The sequence below is a fragment of the Protopterus annectens genome, chromosome 6.part0 (assembly GCF_019279795.1).
Source record: "Protopterus annectens isolate FY-2018-M chromosome 6.part0, PAN1.0, whole genome shotgun sequence".
NCBI classification, from domain to species: Eukaryota; Metazoa; Chordata; order Ceratodontiformes; family Protopteridae; genus Protopterus; species Protopterus annectens.
The window spans coordinates 811,239,976-811,264,239 of NC_056737.1; the positions used below are offsets into that span (position 1 = coordinate 811,239,976).

General features: G+C 42.4%; 1 protein-coding gene across 1 annotated transcript in view; it reads left to right on the forward strand.

Annotated features, from left to right (window-relative positions):
• Positions 1 to 24,264, forward strand: part of PRKCH (protein kinase C eta) — a 1,606,604-nt gene that overhangs the window by 132,359 nt on the left and 1,449,981 nt on the right. The window lies entirely within an intron of this gene.

The window sequence follows — 24,264 nt, forward strand, 5'->3', positions numbered from 1 at the left end:
CAGCACACTGGCCCCCCTTTCATGATAAGGCTTCATCATGTTAACATGGTACAGCTTGTGCCCCTGCCTAGTACGTTTACCATGTAGTTATCATCACTGTCCTTCCTTACTACTTTGAAGGGTCCCTCCTAAGCTGCCGGCAACTTATTGGTCTGACAGGAATGAGAACCATAACCTGCTGTCCCACAGCATACTCTCAGGCTCAAGCAATCTTGTCATTCCAGACCTTTTTCTGTAACTGGGTTCCTGCTGGTTCTCCTGGGCCAAGCCCATGAGCTTTCTAAGCCTTGTCCTGAGGTTTAGGACATGTGCTCCAACATACTCCTTGTGGGATTCACACTCTCCCTCCCAGTAATCACAAATCAAATCTAAAGGCCACCTCACCCTATATCCATACAACTCAATGGGTGAAAAGCCTGTGGATTCCTGGGGTAGCTCTCTGTATGCAAACAGCATATGGGTTCAAATATTTGTCCCACTTGCTCTTAAACTGGTCTGCAAATGCCTGTAGCATATCTTTAGTGCAGAGTTTAATCTCTCCACAAGCCCATTAGTCTTGGGGTGGTGGAGAGTAGTCTTTAGGTGCTTCACCCCACAGCACTCCCACAGACAAGCCAGTAGGTATGACATGAAATTTGCACCTCTGTCAGTCAGTATTTATTTCGGGAAACCTACCCTGCTGAAAATATGTAACAAAGCATTTTACACCTTGTCTGTCTCAATGGAGGACAGAGCCACCGCCTCGGGGTATGAGTAGCATAATCTACTACCACCAAAATATACTTCTTCCCTGTGGCACTTGGGGTACTCAGAGGCCCTACAATATCCATATCTACCTACTGAGATGGCTCCTCAATCTCAGGCAAAGGCATCAAAGAGCTCTGACCTTGTTTCCTGCCTTGCTTACTTTTTGGCACTGCTCACAAATCATGCAGTACCCATGTTACATCTCTTGCAATCCCAGGCCAATAGAAGTTCTGCATACCACATCTCCTGGTACTCTTTGTGCCCATATGACTTGCAAAAGGAATGGCATGGTCAATAGCTAGAAGTGCCAGATGGTAGGCTCTAGGCACTACCAACTGCTGAATTTTCTCTCACCCTGTAGCCCTCCCTCAGGGGTCCACTGTCTGTACAGTAGCCCTTTGTTTCAGTATACAGACTCCCCTTTTCCTTGAGGAACAGGTGCCTCATTAGCTACCTCCCTCAAGCCTCTTAGTGTAAGGTCTGAAAGCTGAGCCTGTCTCAACTGTACCTTTGTGACCCTTCCCAGCTCCCTTCCACAGGTAGTTTGGTATCCTTTGACAGCAGTGTCTCACTGTCAGCCTGGGTACTACCACTCACCTCTGTCCTTGCATCATTCTGTCCAAGGTAAAATCAGTACCTACCAGCAGCTGTGGCTTACCTTCAGGCTCACTGCTGCAGGGGAGCTCCTTCCATGAAATAGCCAGCTCGCCATCCCTGGCTTCAGGTGTGGGATCTCTCTGGGTCTCCCCAAGGCTACCAGCCCCACATGCCTGTCTCCAACCCTAACTGCATTTAATTGCATGCACACAAGGTACTGCATTATCAACATCATTCCCTATCAGGACATCTGCAGGGATATCCTCAAACACACCTACTTGCTTGCTTCCTTTTACACTCTCCCAGCCAAGGTGAATCCTGGCCAAAGACATCTGGAATGGGATCTCTTCTAAAGCTGTGACTGGAGTGGACTGCCCAAGCAAGTACTGCTCATCTTTAACCACTGCAGGCTTCACAATGGTTATGTCATTGACTATGTCTGTCTTAGCGGTGGCCTGTTTTTCATCAACTACAATAGGATATAAACTCAGGTGATAGTCTGATACCCCTATTGTCTCCAGGCAACTTACCACTGGCATACTGTTATTCCCAGTTGCAGGCTTCTGTACCTTTTGTTTCCCACCTTGCTTCCATGGACATCTGTATGCTACATGGCCCCACTGGCTACATTTAAAACATCCAACCCTTGATCCTGCCCATGCACCTGAACTAGTGGCTTCCCCTGTTACTGGTGGACTCTGTTGGGGTGGTTTAGGCTGCCCACCATGGGTTCCTTTTTATATCCATGTGCAGCAATTGGTATTCCTTTCTTGTACAGTGTTGCCCTGCTTACTAAGTAGAGATTCACTTTTCTCCCCAGCTCATCTGCAGAGTTACACTCCTGTCTGACAACCAGATTCTCATGCCCTCAGGCAAAGTGCTAAGGGCTTGTTCCCTCACCAAAAGGTTTGCCAGTCTTTCAGAAGTGGTGACCTGACACTTACTCACCCACCTATGAAAATAAGTGCTTAACTCAGCAATCTAATCAGATAAACTTTCATCTGTCTTGTGTCTATGCTCACAAAACTTTTTTCTTTAAACTTTGGGTGTTAACTTAAAACATTCCTATAAACATTGTTTAACTTTATCATAGTTTAAACAATCAGTATCAGACAATTTAGAAACAGCAATTATAGCTTTACCATGGAGTAAGGGGGTCAGGAACCATACCCAGAGCTCTTGGTCAATATTATACTGTTTACATACTCTTTCAAATATATGAATAAAACTATCAAAATGATCACCCTCTATAAAATGTGGAAGAAATTTACTAACCTTTATTGCTTCTGGGGTTCACTTATTCCCTTCCAAATTACCTCCATGACCCTGATGAAGAGTTACCATCCCCCTCTCATGTTGATACTACTTCTCATTTTCTTCAGCCTCTAAATGCTGCAGTCTCTCACTTTCTTTGACCTCCAAACACTGCAGTGTCTCTGCTGATTCTGTTTACATATGTTTTGCCTGCCGTAATCTTTCTGTTGATTCTAATTCCAAACATTTGGCCTCCAGTTCGTCTCTTTAACTCCAGATAGGTTTTTAAGTCATCTGAGGTAAAGGTAAACTGTCCTGCTTCTGAGAGCTAGAAATCCCCATCACCAGACTCGTTACCCACCTCGTTGCTGGTATGGGCTACAGCTGCGACTAAGGCAGAAATAACCTCCTGTTTATCAGGTTGCGATGCTTCAGTCCTTCGGCTTCACAAACCTTGGCCAGCTGGTTCTTTGTCAGCTTTCCATAATCTTCTGCTGACATCTTTGCTTGCTTTCCCTGACTAAGCTAAACTAACAAAAATAAATAAAACTGTTGTGAAAATGAAACTGTGTATGTTTATGTTGTGGCTGCTGAGCGTACACACATCTTCAGTGACAACTGCCTATCGGATACAGAAGTTCAGTTAATATCCACACCACTGCTCACCAATATGTGACGTACCTGTTCTTGGCCAGTAATCAAGGAGCCTCAGTCTTCACCATGGACACCATTGAGGGATGTTTACTTGGAACAAAAAAGAAATAAAGAGTATTTCCAGATGCAGCTCTCTGCACCAAGCACAGTTTCCCTTAAGGGCACAGGGAGAACACTTCCATCCTGGGGCTGGAATTCCTCTCTCTCACCAGGTCCCAAATAAGACTCCCAACTGACACAACTGTAGAGTTGAGTCCTCCACCCAGTGTTCCAAGCCAAGTCCTCCTCCACCCTCTCTGTGAAACCAGTGCTCTGTGTGTCTGCTCCAAGTAGCTGACACACACACACACACACACACACACACACACACACACACACACACACACACACACACACACCTGGGAAAGGCTGCCATAGATTTACCAGTTTTGCCCCACTCTGCCCAGACTATAAGGTAGATACCACCATCAGAACATTGCAAAGCCAGCTACTCTAAGGCTGTTACCAGGGTATCCAATTATACTTAGTAAAATTAATACTAATACAAATGGTAGTGTTTGACCATTGCAGCAAGGCTTTAAGAAGTGACCACAGTGTCACCAGATAAATGTAAGTACTCTCAAAGGTTAAAATAGTCTCTAAAATACCAGCCAGAATGAAATGTTTAAATGTATTTAATAATAAATAATAAAATAACGTGCAAATACTAAATGTCTATTTACAATAACAACCAGAGTTTCAGTCACAGGAAATATTAAAAATAACACCAATGGAAAGATTCACACAGATCTAGAAAAACAATACTTAACTAACATCACTATATTTTTCTGATTGATCTAAAGAATTACTGTTTCCTACTTACTTAATAAAGCAAGGCAAGATGAAGTGGAGGAATGGTCTTGCCTGTTCCAAAACAGAGTGCCCTGAGATTTCTGTCTCATCAAATATTAAAGCATCATTTCAGTGCTGCATATAAGAATGACATGACATACATCTGGTCATCTGACTCTGGTTCCCACACTACAACCTTTACTAGAAATGGAACCAGAATCTAGCACATAGGTGTCATAATACACACACATAGCTAAGATGTGTTACAGCATCTGGAAGCTATAAAACCATTTCAAAAACTTCCACCTTTACAAGGTAGCAATTAGTTCAACCCTAAGGACAATATAGTAGGATTCCTAGTTCTGGTTTTCACAGACATTTTGTCTCTGACTGCAATCTGAACTGTAAGATACAATCTTTGACCTAAACTAGGTAATTTAATTTCAGACTATTTTTCAACGTTAGCTGGACTGAGATTAACTTCTTCCAGGACCCTCTGTTACAATATATGTATTTCAACAGTTACAATACAGTCTGACATAGAGGTGTATTCCTTTTCTGTCCAGCAGGACCCAACACAAGCACCTGCATAAATCGGTATAATATACAAATGACATGTAATAGTCCAGCTAGTTATGTTGGAATATGTTACACATCCACTTCCCTACTTTTTCTTGCATAGCTGGCGATACCTCAGATCATCACAGCATGTCTGACATTATTAATTAGGCATCCTGGTAAACTATTTGTAACCATTGAAGCAATGTTTTTAGTTTTTGAGAGTACAGCTAGGACATGTTCCATGGTGATCTAAAGAGGAGTGTGATTCTGAGACTGGTGGAATTTAAGTGACTTGTCACTGGAGTAAAATCGGCACTGTGTGCGTCTATAAATACATCAGCTGTCTTTATGGTTAACATGGGTAATGCTGCTTTGGATTTTTTCTACAGTATCACAAGGTTTTATTTTCAGTTTCCTATTCTAACTAAAGAAGGATCTGCAATTATCTTTGGCTTCTGATGCAAGTTTCAGTTCATGTTTAGCTTTAGTCTTTCTGATGGATATTTTTTTTAGTTCCTGATTAATTTATTTTTTGATCAAATCTTTAATGCTGGTGGATATGCTATAAGACATAAAAATATTTTTTGTTATAGAACTTATTTATAGTGGTGGACCACCAAAGTGGTTTATTTTTTAAATTTGCTGTTATATCTGGTTCTAGTGGGGGCTACTAGACCTATACTTTTTATGTGGGAGTAGATTTGAGATGAAATAGTTGCAGATGAATCCTCATGGGGAGTAATGACACTGCAAGTAACCTTATCTTCTTGTAGAATTTAAACATATTTGTGTGTCAAATTGTTTAAGGTTGTAAGGCTAGTGGGTTTAAGGAGAAAGTTATCCGACTTAAGCAGGGATGGAAATATTAAAAGCTTTATTTACTTTGTACAGTATTGTCAAGGACCTCTCTGCTTTTACTGGCTGGTGTGAGTAAGCACAAAATTATCATTTTGTGAAATCACTCCCCTTCACCTGTTTACATTTATTGGCCATCCTACTGTATTCAATGGTACCAGAATACAAAAGTGACCAGCCCCTTTCAATCTATATTGCTGTTTTAAAAATAGTGACTCTCCACTAAAACTTAACTTTTTAGACAGATAAAACTTAAGTTACCTACTTTCACATCTAACTCCTCTAGTGCACACTGCAGTGTTTAGGATAAACATTTTTTTCAACTTACCTTTAAGCATCTGTTGCAAGACTACCAGTTACTGGAGATGTCTAATTCTGCCTCTCAGTAATCATCCTGGGATTAGTGCTTCTGTTTTCTCCTGGTGGGAGGAGTACAGTTACATTATTTCCTGGAGACTGCTGATCACCAGAAAACTTAATAACTGCTTTATAGGTGACAGCTTGGAATCTGTGCTTATATTTTGATCCTGGTGAGAGTAGGAGCAGAGTGCATTGATTCCTGACTCTTTCTGGTTGGAGAGTGAGTGTCTGTGCTTAATGTACCCGATTGGTCTGGTTGCTATTTGGGGTATCTGCCAGAAATAGGCTACAAGGCTGCAGACCCTTGCATCATCTGGGACAAGACTGTGGATCACCGAACAGGCCGTGGCCTGTTTCTCTTCTTGAGACTGGTGTTAACATTTTGCTTCTGGTGAGAGGAGAAGCAAAGGAGTATTGTATCCCAACAGAGTGAAGCTGTGCTGAGACAAGCATTAGTAGTAGCCAGGCAGTAGACATGAATGTAACTCCACTCTTTTCATCATTCTCGACAAGCTAATTCTTTATTTTTCAGTACGTACTGCTTGATTTCTTTCTAACTTCAGAATATCTGCCTAAATCCTTCATCCTTAAATTTTCAGGGTCTACGTATTAGTTTTCCCTCAGGTGCTTGGCAGTGATCTGTACAGACTCCATCACCTTGAGTGACATAAAGGGCTATATAAGGAAACAGCTTCAGAACTTAGTAATAATGACCATCCCTCCTGGCATGTCTAAAGGTCAATTCCCTGTGCTTTCTCCTATCAGCCTGGTGAACTTGGGCATTCTGAGGCAGTGTAGCAACTGCCTCATGAGAAGGTCAACACTTGCACCACACCACATGCAACACATAGCCCTCCAGAACACCCACCATCACAGTTCTCACATAAAAACACAAACCACACACCTACCTTCTCGGAGGCTCTCAGTAGAAATCTACCCAACCAGCAGAGAATTCCAAGTCAGAAACGCACTCAACCACCACAACACAGCACAAAGCATAAGACACATAGCTCATCTACACAATGTGCCCCTTAACCTAAGCCCCTAAGGCTAAACACCTTGCCCAATACACTAATCATAGGTGACTCAATAGTGAGGCACACTGATGTCCCACTCACTAGGTTGAATAAGGAGAAGGTAATGGTCAGCTGTCTGTCAGGTGCCAGAATTTGACACAAAATACACGCACTCAGTTCACTCCACAACAAGTACAATTATGACTCTGTCACTGTCCATGTGGGTGTGAATGACCTGAGATGCATCTCCCTGGACTACATGAAAAGAGACATGGAGGAGCTCTCAGATTTTGTGGCCCAGGCAGGTATTACCCTAGCCCTGAGCAGCATCCTACCATCTCCCAGAATGATACCGCAGTATAAGCAGTAAATAATTGACTTCAACAATTGGCTAAGTTTCTGGTGTCGTTCTAAGGAGATCCACTATCTGTCTGCTTGGGATGACATGACTGACAGACATTGACGCTTTGCTGGAGATGGCCTGCATATGTCACCCGTGGGTTTCTGGATACTGGCTAATGCTCTTGCCACCCCTATAGTGCCTTTTTAGGTGATGTTCCAAAGAGCAAATTACCACTGTAACAGCTATAAATAAATGCAATCTGAGGGTCATGCTGCTCAACGCTAGAAGTCTAAATCTCAAGATGCACTTGGTTGAAGCACTCCTCAAAATGGAGGACATCGACATTTGTGCTGTAACGGAGACATAGTTTAAAGTATCAGAAAGCACCCCTGTGCTTCCAGGCTATAACTCATTCCACACCTTTTGGCCGCAGAACATGGACTGAAGCACCAAAGGCGTGGTGTCTCCATATTCATAAAGGATATGCACACCTCCAGACTAGTAGCCCAGCATAACGTATCTGAGACACTTCAGGTACAACTAGCATTGGGTAAGATGGCAATTCAGGATGTAGCCTGCTATAGGTCCCCGACCATGTCCCAAGACTCCCACTCCACGCTTCTAAGCACCCTGGAAACTATTCGGGTCCAACCCAACACTTTCATAGTTGGTGATTTCAACTACCCCTTCATCAGCTGGAAAAACTACTCATACACCAATACACTGGCTCAACGCTTCCAGAAATTCATCAATTCCAATGCCTTGGACCAGCGCTTTCTTACCCCCACTAGTGGAAGGAACATCCTTGACCTGGTTATTGTAAACATGGGCAACCATTGTTCTACACCAATAGTCAATTCCTCCCTTGTTAGATCCAACCACAAACTAATCATCATGGAAATCCATATCTCACCCACACCCCCCGCAAAGGTAACCACCATGAAAAACTTCTGCAAAGCTGACTTTGGGCTCCTAAAAACAGAGGTGTCTAACTTCACGACACCCATGTCAATGGAAAATAGATGCATGACTGCCGAATCATACACCAATGCATTAACACATACGTAAACGCATGGAACTAGCCTTATCCAACAGAACCAAGATGCTCCTCTCCAAAAAAAAGGAAGCCAATCTGGTATCCCCCTGCCATTAATAAGCTCTACAATAGACGGAAGAAACTGTTGCAGAAAAAGGTGAAGTCCCAAGACTGGAAAAAATCCCTTATTATCCTCAACAAAAAGTTGAGATTCCTCATGAAAACCTCTAAAGCCAGTTGTGAAGGCAGAATTGCAGCAGACTCTAAAAACAACCACATCAAGAATCTACATGGCAATACCTAGGTTTTCTCTGAGTTACTGCACACTGGTACCTCCTATACTGAGCCAACAGATATTGCTAACATACTGGCTGACAGATTCAGTGCCAACTTTACCCCCCCCCCCCAAAGGACCAATCACAATACCAGAGGAATGCTGGGCACCCAGAATTACTGCACCACAGGTTAAAGCTGCATTGTCTAAGGCCAAGAATACAGCTTCCATGGGACCCGGCAATATCCCTGGATGTGTTCTACATGAACTACAAAGTGAACTGGCACCAAATCACAGCCTCACCTCAGGCTTTGTTCCTATCAAATGGCACACTGCTACAGTCATCCCTCTCCATAAAGGGGGAGTGATAAAGACCCTGGGAATTATCGTCCCATTAGCCTGACAAGTCTGATATGTAAGGCTATGGAGCACATCATCATGAATCTAATTAACAAGGATGTAGGGAATCTCCAAACTCTAGATCCCACTCAGTTTGGTTTTGTGAAAGTTAGATCATGCCTGCTCAACCTGGTTGACCTCTTTGAGTCAGTCAGCAGAGCTGTGGATGAGGGCAAGGCAGTTCATACAGCCTACCTCAATCTGGCCAAGACCTTTGATACCATTCCCCACTCAGGAATTATTGATAAACTCACCAAACTAGGAATCAACCCCTATATCACTAGTTGGGTTGCAAATTGGCTCACAGATAGAACCCACAGTGTGAAAGTAGCGGACTCCAATTCAGACTGCCGACCAGTCATGAGTGGAGTCCCACAGGGATCGGTCTTAGGTCCTCTCCTGTTTGGCATCTACTTTTCAGAAGTCCAAGCCAACACGGAGGGACTCTGGATGTCCAAGTTGACAGATGACTGTAAGCTGGGAGCCATTATTAACTCCCCAAGTGATGTAGACATCCTACAGAAAGGCCTCACTGAGACCAATGACTTGTGTCAAAACCATGGCCTTAATGTTAATGTCAGCAAATGCTTCATTATCCCCTTTGGGAAAAATTCAGTTCCCACTAATTACCACATTGATGGGAGCCCACTGAACACTGAAGGCATTATAAGAGATCTGGGGACACAGGTTGACAGCAAACTTTCCTTCGACTACCACATTGCCACTGTGCTCAGAAAGCCCTTCAATTGGCACATCTCATTACTAAGGGTTTTGCATCCAGGAAGAAAGAGGTCATCATCTCTCTCTCTCTACTCCTCCCTCATTAGGCCAGTCATCGAGTATAATGCCCAATTTGGCATGTACCTCACTAGACACATGCAACAGCTGGAAAGGCCATAAAAGTACCTCACGAAGAGGATCCTAGGCCTTAAACATATGTCCTACACGGACAGACTCAAAAAACTCCAGCTAGTCTCTGTCTCATATTATCTACTAAGAGGCAATCTCTGCTTGTCTTACAAAACCATGTCTGACCCAGCACTGGTAGGAATGTTACTTCCAAAGAAATCCCAATCCCTCTGCACCACATGCTCCAGAGACCTCAGCCTCATTACCACAATCAACAGAACATGCTGGAGGGACAGGTTCAGAACCCAGGGACTACCCATGCTCTGGAATAGCCTTCCCATACATGTCAAGCAGAGCGCCTCACTGGCCCTCTTCAAGAGAAATCTTGATAAGTGGATGGGAAATAGAAAGTTCATCCTGGGAATCACTCCAGTGGCTCTACTTGATAGAGGCACTGGGAACTAACGTTGGGCGGCATGATGCCAGGGCAGTTCTATGGGCTAGACTTGTAAAGGCTCCAGGGCCATTAGCCTAGTGCATACCTATGAACCGATGAATCTCTGTTCTTGTGGGCTGGTTAACAGTTTTCTATAAAGAGTTATTGTTTGCTAGGTCTATGGATCTTTGAAAGTTGCGATATTTAGAGGAGTGGATACACCAATTAATTGAAGGAAAATTGCAATCACCCAGTATAATAGATATTTTTTGATAAAGGTAGTTCAGCAAATGTATTTCTTAACTGTTAATAAAGCTGAACAATTTCCTAAAGAATTTATTATGAGATTTCATGCAGAGCCAACATTTTATGAACTGGGAAAGCTGAGTAGAGTAAAAAGCCACACGAGCAGAAATAATTAAATTACACTTTGTTCATATTTGGAAATGCAGAAACCATTTCTAATGTAGAAATATACTCTTGAATGAGAGAAGATTGTGCTTATAGTAGAATTGTCTTTTGAAGGGCTTTATCTAATTAATTACCTTAGAGGATCTATGTGTGATCATGCTTTTACATGTGGTAAGAGAGGATCTTCTGCTAGCTTTAGTGCATGTAACAGGCTCTCCATCCATGTGAAGCGGAGGTCCTCCCTAACCAAATCGAAGTGTAACTTGGACAACTGGATATGGAACCGGAAATTCACCCTTGGTTTTGTACCTATATCTGTGATGGACACAAGCACCCTGTAAATGTTTCATCACCCAAACCCCTGCTTATACCACCAAGGGTACCAGAACTTGTAAGAGATGTGGGATGCATATCTAGGTTTAAATGGGTCCCAATGGTCATTTTCCTAGCACACATCTATAAACCTATGTAATGTCTGACTAACTGTATTCTTTTGTAATGCTAATCTTTAAGAAATATTTTAAGAGACATTGTATTATTTATGTAGTATTAGTGTACCAAGGTTACATCTTCTCCTGATTCATACACAGTGTACTGGCACCATGAACCAGCCAATATGTTCCTGCATTCTGAATGCATTGCTGGGACTCAGTGGATATCAAAGTAATGTGTAACATTTGCATACTCTATGTAATACTCAGTCTCAGTGTGTATACTAGTGCAGGCAAAACCAACAGATTTACTGCGGTTAAAATCAGGGCTACTGTCAGTGTCTGAAGCCATGGTACTCTCATAATGGCACAGCCATTTTCATGTTTCTGCAGCATTTGGAACAAGAATGTTCCTGTAGATATTCACAACACACAAAGCATCAGACTGTTTCATTCACAAAAAATAAAAATAAGGACTGATGATGATTTCATGGCATTAATATATGTATCTACAGAAACATTCCTGTGCCAAATGCTGCAGAGATATGAAAATGGCTGAGCCATATTATGAGAGCATCTGGGTTTCAGACACTGATAGTAGACCTGATTTAAGAGTAGTAATGCTGTTAGTTCTGTCTGCCTGTTCTGGTATGCTGAAATTGCTTGTCATGAAGTAGCCTATCCCTGGCAACCATATGAAATGTTACTAAGTATTTATACCTGGTGAAGTATTTATACAAGGTAGTGTTTTGGAACTGGTTGCAGAAATGCTGCATATGAAGACAGCCTTATTAGAGCTGGAGGACTGTAGCCTGTATTTATCAGCTAGCTGCTGCTCTGGAGTAATACATCCAGTAAAGTATTGTAGTTGTGCAACACAAACCGATTTCTCAGCACAAGGTGCACATATACTTTAATAGGTTACTGCTACACGATTAGCGGGATAGACCACTAGGAGCCTAGCCAGTGCAAATCTCATTGCTTGTTTCTTCAAACTGTATGGGCCTGAGTACATGGCATAGGGGTAAATGTTTGGATCCTCATCCACTCATAAAAGCTGGCAAATCATAGTGTAATGTGGATATCAGAGAATAAATAAGTGAAGGTAAGGTAGTCATCTCTGTTGTCCTGATGATTGAAAAGTGTACAACTGCATCTAACTATAACAAGAGACTGACCTAATGAGACTATGATGTTGTACTCACATGTTGGAAGTGAGTTTGTGTAGATGGTGGACTTAGGGTGAACCATAATATTGATGCACTTCTGTACTTGCCTACCTTACTCAGCCTTCACTATAATTTTTCCCTGGTTGGTTTCTTATACATCTACTGTAGCCTGCATGACTGTGTTTGTTGTTGATGTGGAGTTCTGTCAGTAATACTGCAGCAGGAGTACATTGCTGGATAGTGCGCCACACTTAAGGATTCCAGCAGCATCCTACTCGTATATGATTCATCTGTGAATTACACCCAGCATATTCCACTGAATATACAGCATTGCAACATTAAACTAGGGGAATGTTGTGCAGTACAGAGATCCGAGTCCTGCCCCAAAGTCAAGTTCTTTGTTTTTAGTGGTTCATAAGTTGCTTTTTTGTTTGTTTAAAGCCCATGCAAGCGCTGTTTGCTATAGTTAAGTTTAAAAATGCCTGGACATATAATAACACTATGTAGCTTCATGGAAGGACATATGCTAAGGGCTATGAATTTAATTTTCAGCTCATGACAATGCACTCTGTCTGTTTTTTTTTTTTTTTTTTACATTTTCTCCTGCAAGGAAGACAGTTGGTTTGTTTTAACTTTGCTTTGTGCATAGATTCCTCAAACAAAAATTTATGTATACAGTTTGTTATAATTTGTTCCCACAGTGATCTAGTAACTTTGGTAAACAAATGAATATTTCCTATTGGATTTTTAACAATCTCAGTCATATCATCATGGCCCTGGTGTAAAACACTTTCCAGTTATTTTGCAGCAGTTGCTACTTGAATTATCTCCCATAAGCAGTGTAAAAATATTTACCTTCCAACAGAACCAAAATGAAACGGCAACAAATTCCCTGTATAGTTTCCAGACCTAGCTTTGTGAGCTGATAAGGCCCACGCACCTTTTCGTTCATGCATTCTGTTTTTGTGGTTTAGTGCCTGAAAGTATTAATGTTCTGCTTTGTTTTACTGATCTTGTTACACGTTAATTTCTAGCCTCCGGACTAAGTCCATATCAATTTGTTTTAAGTAACAGGCAGAGACATCAATAGCAGTCAGTGAAACAGAGCAGAAGTAAATGCTACAGCTGGGAAAAAACAAATAACAAATAATGTATTCAAAACATGTTAGATGCATTTAATAATGCAGTTGTTCAAGAATAAGTGAAAAAGTGAAATTAAGCAAAGGTCAGCCCATTAATAGTAAATTGCTATTTGTATGAAAATAAAGGATTAGCATGTTGGAAACTGGTATAATACTAGACAGTTTTAAAGTAGTTCACAAAGGTCAAATGGTAAAAAAGAAAATGTGCTCATTTTTGTATGTTAGAAATAATTTTTGGTAAGCCTTATATCTGTGTGAAATACTACTACACAAATGTATCATTTTGCTTTTATTTGTTTGCCTGTTTCAGAGTTCCACTGCTAGAATAGTTGCAAGTGCTTCACTTTGTCACTGGGATGACCTGGTTTTAAAGGGAGCCTTGCTCTCCATTCAGTGACCTGGAGGAATAATTTAAGATCTGATCCATTCAGGGTAGCTGTCATATGCCCGCATGTGAAGACATCAGTTGCTTAGTAAGCAGCATTACTGGGGTTGGGCCAGATGTATTATGGTCACTGAAAATATATATCTGTGGCTCGGCTGTTAGTGTTGGCAATGAATGGTCAGAAACTCAGCAGCATTTTGAACCAATATCTTCTGTTCTGAATTAGTATGCATTTACCATAGATTATGATCCAGCTTTGAAGACAAGTCCAGGATTATGGACCCACAGGGACCATAATAGATGACTGATAGGACATTAGTATGCATATGAGAATACAAAGAAGTCTCAACTTTAAGGGGAACATTTCATAGTATGGACCAGTTTGGAGTTAAGGAGCTAGTAACAAGTGAATCATCATTGTTTAGTATTAGATTCAGCAGGAGCTAGCAGGATGTTGAGAGAAAAGGCTTTCCAATAAAAAAGCACATTAAAAAAAAAACAGTTGTGTAACCATCTCTTCTTTTTCAGTCTTCATTTGCCTTGCCGTGTGTTTTTTCTCCAGAAAACATTTTGGTAGCATATCAGTTTGCAGTACTCCAAACTACACTGACATCAGAATGCATCACTACCATCTTACCTTCTCTTGTTCATAGGTTAGTACTAGGCTAACTGCCCTTGCGAGCCACTTTAAGCCTAGCCAATTATGCCTTGTGAGACTCAAACCCCGCACCTTGTGCTTGTAAGGCAAACATCTTAACCATTAGGCCACCCTCCCAATGTTAGAAAGCATTGACAGAAAAGAACAGGTGATTCATAGTAACAGACAATCCATAGATTTTTTTGTTAAGTTGCTGACACTTTACATTTGCCACAAGAAATAAAAACATGTTTTCATTAATATTATTTTGACTTGTCTTGCTGTGGTTTCTGTCTCTCAGAATATCACTACAAAAAGACTTGGTTTTGTACCTATAATGGTTCAAGATATTTTGACTGAGCAACATGATTAAAGCAGCACACAAATAAGCCCAAAATAATTTGAAACTTTACTTTACCAAGTCCATAGTGGGTTAGGTTATAGACCTTGTTGGAAACAACACTCAGACTTGTGAGAGATGCGCTTATATATCCAAATTGGAAGCCATGCACTCTCAAGCCAAGACCGGAATAGCTGGCCAAGAGGAGAAGGTCAACACCTGCACCACACCACATGCAACACATAGCCCTCCAGAACACCCACCATCACAGCTCTCATATAAAAACACAAACCACACACCCACCTTCGCAGAGGCTCTCAATAGAGATCTACCCAAACAGCAGAGACCTCCAAGGCAGAAATGCACTCAACCACCACAACACAGCACAAACCACAAGATGCATAGCTCACCTACACAGTCTGCCCCTCAACCTAAGCCCCTAAGGCAAAACAGCTTGCCCAATAAACTAATCATAGGTGTCTTGATAGTGAGGCACACTGATGTCCCACTCACTAGGTTGAATACGGAGAAGGTAACAATCAGCTGTCTATCAGGTGCCAGAATCCGACACATAACACACTCACTCAGGTCACTCCACAACAAGTGCAAGTATGACTCAGTCAGTGTTCTTGTGGGTGTGAATGACCTGAGATGCACCTCCCTGGATGACATGAAAAGAGAAATGGAGGAGCTCTCAGATTATGTGGCCCAGGCAGGTATGACCCTAGCCCTGAGCAGCATCCTACCATCGCCCAGAATGATACCACAGTACAAGCAGAAAATAATTGACTTTAACAATTGGATAAGTTTCTAGTATCATTCTAAGGGAACCCAGTATCTGTCTGCTTGGGATGACATGATTGATAGACCTCGAAGCTTTGGCAGAGATGGCCTGCATCTGTCACCCCTGGGTTTCTGGATACTGGCTAAGGCTCGTGCCACCCCTATATTGCCTTTTTTAGGTGATGTTCCAAAGACCAAATTACCACTGTAACAGCTATAAATAAATGCAATCTGAGGGTCATGCTACTCAACACTAGAAGTCTAAATCTCAAGATGCACTTGCTCGAAGCACTCCTCAAAATGGAGAACATCATCATTTGTGCTGTAATGGAGACCTGGTTTAAAACAGCAGAAAGCACCCCTACGCAAAAAGGCTATAACTCATTCCACACCTTTTGGCCCCAGAACATGGACCAAAGCTCCAAAGGCGGTGGTGTCTCCATATTCATAAAGGATATGCACACCTCCAGACTAGTAGCCCAGCATAATGCGTCTGAGATACTTCACGTACAACTAACATTGGGTAAGATGACGATTCAGGTTGTGGCCTGCTGTAGGTCCCCAACCATATTCCAAGACTGTCACTTGCCATTCCCAAGCACCCTGGAAATTATTAGGGTCCAACCCAATACTCTCATACTACTTGGCTTCAACTATCCCTCCATCAACTGGGAAAACTACTCATGCACCTATACTGTGGCCCAACGCTTCCTGGAATTCATCAATTCCAATGCCTTGGACCAGCTCATTCTTAACCTCACTAGAGGAAGCAACATCCTTGACCTGGTTATTACTGACATAGGCAACCATTGCTCTACACCAGTAGTCAATTCCTCCCTGGTTAGATCCAACCACAAACTAATCACCATGGAAATCCACATCTCACCCAAACACCCTGCAAAGGTCACCACCATGAAAAACTTCTCCAAAGCTGACTTTTGGCTCCTAAAAACAGAGGTGGCTAACTTCACGCCACCCATGTCAATGGAAAATAGGTGCATGACTGCTGAATCATACTTTAATGCACTGTACAAACACATACATAAAGGCATGGAAAAGGCCATACCCAACAGAACCAAGATGCTGTACTCCAAAAAAAGGAAGCCAATCTGGTGGTCCCCTGCCATTAATAAACTATACAGTAGAAGGAAGAAACTGTTGCAGAAAAAGGTGAAGTCCCAAAACTGGAAAAACTCCCTTATTAGCCTCAACAAAATGTTGAGATCCCTCATCAAAATCTCTAAGGCCAGCTATGAAGGCAGAATTGCGGCAGACACTAAAAACAACCACAAAGCCTTCTACAGTTACATCAAGAATCTCCATGGCAATTCCGAGATTTGCTCTGAGTTATTGCACAATGGTACCTCCTGTGCTGAGCCAGCAGATATTGCCAACATGCTGGCTGACAGATTCAGTGTCAACTTTACCTCCTCCAAAAGGACCAATCACAATACCGGAGGAATACCAGGCACCCAGAATTACCCCAGCACAGGTTAAAGCTACATTGTCCAAGGCTAAGAATACAGCTTCCATGGGACCCGACAATATCCCTGGATGCGTTCTACATGAACTACAAAGTGAACTGGCACCACATATGTGTGCCCTGTTCAATCACAGCCTCTCCTCAGGCTTTGTCCCTACCGAATGGCACACTGCTACAGTCATCCCTCTCCATAAAGGGGGAGTGATACAGACCCTGGGAATTATCATCCCATTAGCCTGACAAGTCTGATATGTAAAACTATGGAACACATCATCATGGATCTAATTAACAAGGATGTAGGGAATATCCAAACTCTAGATCCCACTCAGTTTGGTTTTGTGAAAGGCAGATCATGCCTGCTCAACCTGGTTGACTTCTTTGAGTCAGTTAGCAGAACTGTGGATGAGGGCAAGGCTGTTCATAAAGCCTACCTTGATCTGGCCAAGGCCTTTGATACCATTCCCCACTCAGGAATTATTGATAAACTCGCCAAACTAGGCATCAACCCCTATATCACTAGGTGGGTTGCAAATTGGCTCACAGATAGAACCCACAGTGTGAAAGTATCTGACTCCAATTCAGACTGCTGATCAGTCAGTCACAAGTGGAGTCCCACAGGGATCGGTCCTGGGTCCTGTCCTGTTTGGCATCAACTTCTCAGAAGTCCAGGCCAACATGGAGGTACTCTGGCTGACCAAGTTCGCAAACGACTACAAGCAACATTATTAACTCCCCAAGTGATGTAGACATCCTACAGAAAGGCCTCACTGACACCAATGACTGGTGTCGAAACCATGGCCTTAAACTTAATGCCAAAAAAATGCGTCGTTATCCTCCTTGATAAAAACTCAGTTTCCAGTAATTACCACATCAATGGGAGCCCACTGAAGGCATTATAAGAGATCTGGGGATACAGGTTGACAGCAACCTCTCCTTCGACCACCAAATTGCCAATGTGGTCAGAAAGCCCTTCAATGTGGCACATCTCATTACTAAGGGTTTTGCATCCAGGATGAAAGAGGTCATCATATTTCTCTCCTCTTCCCTCATTAGGCCAGTCATCGAGTATAATGCCCCATTTGGCATGTACCTCAATACACATATGCAGCAGCTGGAAAGGCCACCAAAGTACCTCACGAAGAGGATCCTAGGCTTTAAAAACATGTCCTACATGGACAGACTGAAAAGACTCCAGCTATTCTCTGTCTCATATCATCTACTAAGAGGCGATCTCTGCTTGACTTACAAAGCCATGTCTGAACCAGCTCTGCTAGAAATGCTACATCTAAAGAAATCCCAATCCCTCCGCACCACATGCTCCAGAGACCTCAACCTTCTTACCACAATCAACTGAACATACTGGAGGGATAGGTTCATAACCCAGAGACTGCCCATGGTCTGAAATAGACTTCCCATACATTTCAAGCAGAGGACCACACTGGCCCTCTTCAAGAGAAATATCGATGAGGATGGGAAATAGAAAGTTCACCCCGGGGACCACTCCAGTTGCTCTACTTAATAGAAGCACTGGAAACTAACATCGGGCAGCATGATGCCAAGGCACTTCTCTGGGCTAGGCTTGTAAAGGATCCAGGGCCATTAGCCTAGTACACACCTATGAGCCTTTGAAAATTTTAGTGCTAACAGGCACTTATGCAAGACAAAAGTTACCTTAGGAAGTATTCATGTACATAATTTTTGAGCAAGGATTTGCATAGCTATGAGTCCTTCCCATGAGATTTAGGCTTGTAATCAAATGTATGGTGTGAAAACGGGTACAGAATGACAGGCAAATACATGCTGTAGACCTCTGATGAAGTACATGACTGTTTCCAAGGTAAATTTCTTCTTACACTAAGTGCCTGTTAACAGTCCCTCATCATCATCTCAGTTTTAGTTATCCTGAGGACTTTGCTGATGATATCTTGCAGATAACGTGCAGAAAGGTGTGTTGTAGAGCAACATAATACTTTACTGCTTCTTTTTTAATTTAACTGTGTCTAGTTTTTCAGTCTTGTTTTTTAAGTAATCTTACACTGTTTGTGCACTTGTTGTTTATGTATTTGTGCTTGTTATCTCCCCGCACAGTAGTTTCCTCTTGTTTGTAATCAAACTGTGTAGAACTTTTGAATGTATTACCACTAACTGTGTCTGTAGTTTTGAGATATGTTTTAAATTTTATGATGTCACTCCTTTCAGTGTATCAGCTTTTATGTTCTTAATACTCCACTCTGAGAAATCAAATACAGATTGTTGGTAGCCAACTGCTGTTTGGCAGTATCTGCATGCATTTTATGTTGTAAAATTTGCTGTTTATAAAAACTAATTTGTACATATGTTTTCCTATTCCAAACTGTAACATGCAGGGTCAGAGGTTTAAAACTGGTTTTAAGTTCCTGTAAACTCTGGAGCTGCTAGGGACTTGTTTCCTAATTTTCTGACAAGTGGCGTCCTAATCAGGGAGCAGTCCTTACTCCCTAAGGAATCCCCTGGAGAACTTAATGTTACTCGACTGCTTTTAAATAACCTAGCTGTCTAATTCAAACTGATCTTGCATTACTGAATCACTTATGTGGTAACAGTTAAGAAGAAGGTCTTTATGATTTCAATAAATCTGCTACAAGTTCCTTGACTGCGTTAACGCAGCTGGTGTCTTCTACTTCCTGTAATCATGCCTTGAGTTCACTGATCTCTTTAATTCAGATGGAGGACTGTGAATCTACTAACTTTGGTGGAGATCCCATGGTGATGTGTTCACAATGGCAATTATTTATTTCCATAAATCTTTTAAGGACCCCTAAATCTGCTGTTCCTGATGTTGTCCATGATGACTTTAATTGTTCGTGTGGCCCTTGTTTCCTGGATTTCTGACAGGTTTCCTTGAATTTGATAGTACTTCAGGGATTCTCTGTTTCTGGTAGTCTTGCAAAGACCTTCTGACTCCTTTAATGTAGCTGTGTGTCCTCAGTTAATCTTGCTAGGGACTGGTAATTCTGCAAGGGTTCTTCTGGCATGTGTAATTCTACCATGTGTGACCTTTTTCCATTAATTCTGCTTTTCCTTAATGTTAATAATTTTGCCATCACACCCAAATTGTTATTTAAGCTCAGGACCATATACATTTTTTAAACAATGGAGTGCTTACTTTGGTATTTCTTTTAGAACTCTTTCAATGTTGTAAGGATCCTCCCCAATTCTTAATTCTTTAGTTGTTGTCTTTCTTTGTCAGTCATGTAAAGCCCTCTCTCCCTGTGTGGTGATTCTTTGAGAGAGATCCGACTCTGTTAAATCTGTTTTTTTTAACCCTTCTGCCTGCTGACCATTAAGTCCCCCGTGGCCTGTGTGGTCCATCCATTCTTAATGGGAGTGACAGCCATCCATAACCAGTTCTTTTCTGTGTGATGTGAGAGCCAATCTCAGGGCCATCATACAAGTAGACATCAAAGTCTCCCCTACCAACTCCAATAACTACCAGCATCCATTTGGCAGATTCTGTGGGACTGCAGTACTGCCATTCTTTTGGAGGAGGAGCACACAAGCTTACCCTTGTGACTGCCCCCTGACCTATGTGGTGACAGCATGTTCCTCTGGCCTGAATTCCATGGGTTGCACCACCTATAGCTCCCACTGGATGACACCTATGTTTCAAGTCAAACTGCTTCCCTCCCTCTCTCCAGAATGGGAAATCCTTATGCTGCTCACTCCCATCTTCCCACCACACTGTGTATAGTTCTGCATCTGCTAATCTAATAAGGATCATCTGGGATGCAGTTAGGACTTTATCCCTCTGCACCATGGGAGCAGAGCTCTGGTAATTCTTGTAACCTAATATCCCTGTACAGCCAAAAGGTGATCATTGGATGTGAGAACTGGCTGACTTGTTCTGTTCCTCGGGATTATCACAACGTGAATGTGGCTTTTCTTTCTGCTTTGTTCTACTTACTGAATCTACATACTTTTCTAGCACATCATTATCATCATCAACCCCCCCTTTTTTCCCATTTTCTATATGGGGTCAGGGTGTCACATCAGCTGTCGCCATCTGCCTTGATTTAATGCAGTCTCTTACTTTCCTCAGTAGTTATGCCTCACTCTTGCAGGCCTTTGCTCACATAATCCAGCCAATCTCTTTGCTGGATGCCCTTGTTCCTATTGTCTTCTTCCTGTCTGTCCCAAATCCTTTTCACCAAACTGTCTTTTGCTTTCCTGCACATTTGCCAAAACCACTGTAATCTGTTCTGTTTGACCTTCTCTGTAATTGGAGCTACTTGGGCTTCTTCTCTGATGTCCTAATTTCTTCATCTGTCCCACAGTGTGCATCCTACCACCCTCCTCAGACCCTTCATCTCCATCACCTCTAGCTTCCTCAGCTGCTCTGCCTTCACTGCCAAAGTTTCTGTACCAGCAGTGGTACTGGTCACACCACAGTTTTGTAAACCTTACATTTCAGCTTCTTTGGCATTTTTCTGTCATACACTGGGGCCAACTGTGTCAGTTGGCTGCAGCCCCTCTTAATTCTAGCTTTGACCTCATCATTCAGACTTCCCTTCTCCTCAAACACCTCTCCCAGGTTCTTGAAGCTATTAACGTGTTCCACTGTTTTTCCTTCTATCTCAGTTCTCAGCTTCTTCTGAGTTCCCCTGTTTGCTACAATTGCATCTCTCTTATCTGTGCTCGGTTTAATCATATGTGCCTTCAGTTTTGCATTCCATTCCTCCATCCTTTATTGAAGTTCTTATTCAGAGTCTGTAATGCCACATCGACTGCACACAGCCGCATTGCCATCTGTACTCTCGGACATGTTTGCTAATGTAGTCTTTTACCAGAATGAACAGCAGTAGGCTCAAAGTTGAACCCTGATGCACACCCACTCCCACTGAGAACCCCTGTGTGAGGTAGAACACTGTTTGAGCTTGTATTATTGAGTCCTTGTACATAGCCTGCACTAATTCTACCAATGCATCTGGGATTTTAAACTATTAGGTTCATAGGTGTTTATTAAGCTACCGACCGCAAGGGCCTTTTTAAGCCTAGCCATGCATCCCAAATCTCTGACGAGTTCTGATACCCTTGATAAGTGTAAGCATGGGCCTGGGAGATGAACCATTTACAAGTTACCTGTTTACATCACAGACATAGGTGCCAAATCAGGAATGAATTTCTGGTTTCCCATCCAATTGTCCAAGTTGCACTTGAATTGGATTAGGGAGGAACTCTGCTTCGCATGGATGGGGAGCCTGTTACATAGACGGGGTAGTCACTGGGATACATACCTATCACTCCAGCAGGTCCTGTTTATATCACAGGCAAAGTTTAAGTCTTTAGAATGGGTAATTCTGGTCCTGTTTGTTTTGCAGATATGCAGGAGGTCCATCGGCGGGGGGGGGGGGGGGGGTTCTGACAATGGCATAGATCTCCCCTCAAAAGCCTGTAGGAGATGGAATACAGGGATAGGGCCTTGAGGTGGTCTGCATAGAATATATTACTTATGCCCTGTATTCCTTTAGTGAGGAACCTCTGTGGATGTTCCATTTGTTGGATATGCCTGGTTAGGTATATACCAAAGGGGGTATTGTACTCAATGATAGGTCTGATGAATGCTAAATACAGTGGAACAATGACTTCCTTGGACTTAGATGTCATACCTTTGTTTATAAGTTGCACAACATAGAATGGTTTCCTCACCACTGTAGACAAGTTATGATCAAAGGCTAGATTACTATCTATGTGTGTCCCTAAGTCCCTGACTACTGGGTCAGCTGGGTGCGTTGTCGATATGATAGTTACCAGGGATGGATGACTTACCAAAGGATACTATTATGCATTTCTTGGCATTTAACTTTAGTCCATGACTCTGACACAAGTTGTTTGTCTGTGTTAGCCCCTCCGGGAGAATATTTGTGTCAGTGTGGGATTCAGTGACCGCTCCTAATTTGCAATCATCTGCAAATATAGTCAGCCAGAGACCACTAACATTGACTTCTGAGAAATAAATGCCAAAAAGGAGCGGTCCAAGGACTGATCCCTGAGGGACTCCACTTATGACTGGCCTCCTTGTAGAGGTGGACTCCCCAATTCTAACTTCCTAGGTCCTGTCTGTGAGCCAGTTGGCTATCAACTGGGTGACATATGGGTATATACCTAACCTCTTTAGTTTGTCAACAATGCCTGAGTGTGGTATTGTGTCAAATGCCTTGGCCAGGTCATGGTAGGCAGTGTGAACGATTTTGCCCTCATCCATTGCTTTGGTGACTTTCTCAAAGACGTCCACCAGGTTGAGTAGGCATGATTTGCCCTTTATGAAACCAAACTGGGTTGGGTCCAGTGTCTGGAGATTTACTATACCTCTGTTGATCATCTACATGATAATTCTTTCCATGGCTTTACATATAAGACTAGAGAGACTTATGGGTCTGTAGTTTCCAGGGTCTGTAGATGGCCCACGTTTGTGCAGAGAGATGACTGTTGCCTTTCTCCATTCATGAGGCACGAAGCCTGTTTGAAGGCTACATTTAAACAGTAATTCCAGAGTCCATGATAGGTTATGTTTCATGCTATTTAGAAGGCATTCTGGGATATTGTCTGGGCCCATTGATACAGTGTTCTTGGTCTTAGAGAAAGAATTAAAGACCTGTTCCCCAATGATAGTAGGGGGGGAGTTGTATTTGATGATATTTCCTGAGGGAAGGTCGAGGGGGAGAGAGGAGTAAAATTGGAGCTGAATTTATCAGCCAGGAGGTTTGCTATATCTTCTGGCTCAGTATAGGTGGCTCCATTTACAATGAGCTCTGCACACAATTGTGTATTGGTTGCGGACAGAGATAAAGAATGCTTTGTGGTTGTCCTTGGTCTGAGAGGCCAGACTTACTTCAAATTTGGCTTTGGTAGACTTTATTTGTCCTCTGAGTTTTTCATTTAGTTTAATGAGAGTGCTTTTATCCTGCTGGGTGCTGCATCTCATAATTTTTGCCATGATTTTATTCGTCCTGTTATACATCCGATTGATTTTTGTGATTCCACCAGGGTGGCTTGTTTTTTGTGTTAGTTCTGTACTTTCTGGTAGGTACAGCTGCATCTATACAGCTATTAACATGCTTGTATAAGGTTCCTGTGAGCAGTTCTGCATAGGCAGAAGTGTTCTTAGGGTTTATAGGGGCTTGAAATTTTTCCAGGTTCTCACTTAATAGCAGGAAGTTAGCCTTAGAATAGTTCCTGAATATTCCCGGTTTAGCTGGGGGTCCAGGTTTTATTTTTACTTTAAAGGAGGGCAT